A 2,411-nucleotide genomic window follows, 5' to 3' on the forward strand; every position below is an offset into this window, starting at 1 on the left:
AATTTTCACCTCCTTCCCTCCTCCCATTTCCCTCCCCCTCCCCCCATTCGCCCTTCCCTTCCCTCTCCAGCCCAAAGAGTAGTCAGGGTTCCCTGTCCTGTGGGAAGTCCAAGGTCCTCCCCCCTCCATCCAGGTCTAGGAAGGTGAGCATCCAAACAGACTAGGTTCCACAAAGCCAGTACATGGAGTAGAATCAAAACCCAGTGCCATTGTCCTTGGCTTCTCAGTCAGTCCTCCATGTCAGCCACATTCAGAGAGTCCTGTTTGATCACATGCTCCATCAGACCTAGTCCAGCTGGCCTTGGTGAGCTCCCATTAGATCGGCCCCACCATCACAGTGGGTGGGCGCACCCCTCACTTCCCTGCTCCAATATATGCTCCTCCTCCATCCCAACTGTCCCATTCTCCCAAGTTCTCCCCATCCTCCCCTTCTCACTTCTCTCTCCCCATCTCCCCTTATCCCCATCCCATCCCCACCCCCAAGCTCTCCATTGATAAAATTCCTGAGTACTAGGATAAAAAGCATGGGCCACCACTGCCCAGCTGGAATTTTTTTCCACCCTCTTGCTTTGTTTGTTTCTTTCTACTGCAGTACTGCAGATCTAAAATGGAGGCAGGGTAATTGTGAATTAAAGGTCAACCTGGTTTATATAGCAAACACTGTATCAAACAGAATCTAATGACCCCCTCACTAACAAGCCACAGCCTGCATCTCCGAGTTTACACTCCTACCACTCACCCACAAACCTCAAAATTCTTTAATTACCAAATAGTCTTTTCAACATAAGACCAGTGCCCTAGGCACTGGATCCTCATCTCACTTGAACTTATGCCAAAGATGTAAAATTTGGCATGGACACCTAATCCTTAATACTTCAAGGAGCAGACATGTAAATGGATGTTGTAGCTGTTACAATGGGACCAAAAAGAATAACAGATTAATGAACAGAGTTGGGGAAGCCCCAAAGTAACAAAAGATGAGGTGACTGTTGCAAAATCAATTGATTTAATGGGTAAATATAAAAATCTGAGAAAAAAATCCATTGAAGCTGTTGCCAGTAACACAAATGAAGAGGCTATGCATGGCACCATCACTGCTACAGTTTTGTTACGTTCTATTGCCAAGGACAGCTTTGAGTAGGTCAGCAAATTGTTAGCCTAGCAGGAATGGGAGGAGTGTGATGCTGACTGTAGTTACTGTAATTGCTGAACTTATAAAAGAGTCTAAACCCATGACAACCCCTGAAGAAACTGCTCAGGTTGCTAAGAGTTTTGCAAATGAAGACAAAGACATTGTGTTTCTGATGCAGTGAATATGGTTGGAAGAAAGTGCATCATCACAATGAAGAAAGAAAAACCCTTGAATGATGAATTATAAATTATTGAAGAAATGAGGTTTGGGAGAGGATACATTTCCCCATATTTTATTAACATGTCAAAAGTTTAAAAATGTGATTCCTATGTTTTGCAGAGTGAAAAGAAAAATTCTAGTGCTCACACCATTGTACCTACTTTTGAAATTGCCAGACCTCACTAAAAGACCTTGGCCATAATCACTGAAGCTGTTAATAGAGAAGCTCTAAGTACACTGGTTTCAAACAGGCTAAAAGTCGGTCTTTAGGTGGTGGCAGTCAAATCTCTAGGGTGTGGGGAGAATAAGAAGAACCTATTGATGGTACTTTACTTGGAGAATCTGTGCTTAAGACTAGAGCAACAAGTGATGTTGACGTTAAAGAGAAGACAGTCATAAATGCCCTCAATTCTACAAGAGAATCTCTTGAAAAAGGCATTGTTCTAGGAGGGGATTATTTGCTTTGGTGAATCCCAGTCTTGGATTTATTAAAACCTGCTAATGAAAGTCATAAAGTAGATATAGAAATTATTGAAACTACACTCAATTTTTCTCAGCTACTATTGCCAAGAATGTAGGATCTTTGATAGTTGAGAAAATTCTGCAGAATTCTTCAGAAGTTGGTTATGATGCTGTTCTTGGCTATTCTGTGCACATGGTGGAAACAGGAATCATTGATTTCACAGTGTTTGGAAGAACTACTTTAGTGGATGTTGCTAGGGCAGCCAGACTGATATGTACAGTGGAAGTGAGAGTGACAGAAATATCTGCAGAAGAGAAGGTTCATAGAATGTAAGCAATGTGTGAAATGGAAGAGGGTATAGGGGTGGCATTTTTAACTCCTAAAATATTATTTTACCCTTATCATTTAGTTATGACTGGAAGTTCATGCCAGATTCCTCACCAATAATTTCAGAGAAGTCACTCAAAGAAAATTACTGAAGAAAAGGTTCACTAATCACTATAATAATCAGTTACTGGTTTCAATTGACAATAACAATTGTTTACTGCCATCAATGTCCATACCTAAAAATAATTTGCTTTGTGTTTTTCAATAAAG

General features: G+C 41.2%; 1 pseudogene; it reads left to right on the forward strand.

Annotated features, from left to right (window-relative positions):
* The first annotated feature begins 607 nt into the window (after positions 1–607).
* Positions 608–2,147, forward strand: LOC119804245 (annotated as a pseudogene).
* The last annotated feature ends 264 nt before the right edge of the window (positions 2,148–2,411 follow it).

Source organism: Arvicola amphibius, chromosome X (assembly GCF_903992535.2).
Source record: "Arvicola amphibius chromosome X, mArvAmp1.2, whole genome shotgun sequence".
Classification (NCBI taxonomy): Eukaryota; Metazoa; Chordata; class Mammalia; order Rodentia; family Cricetidae; genus Arvicola; species Arvicola amphibius.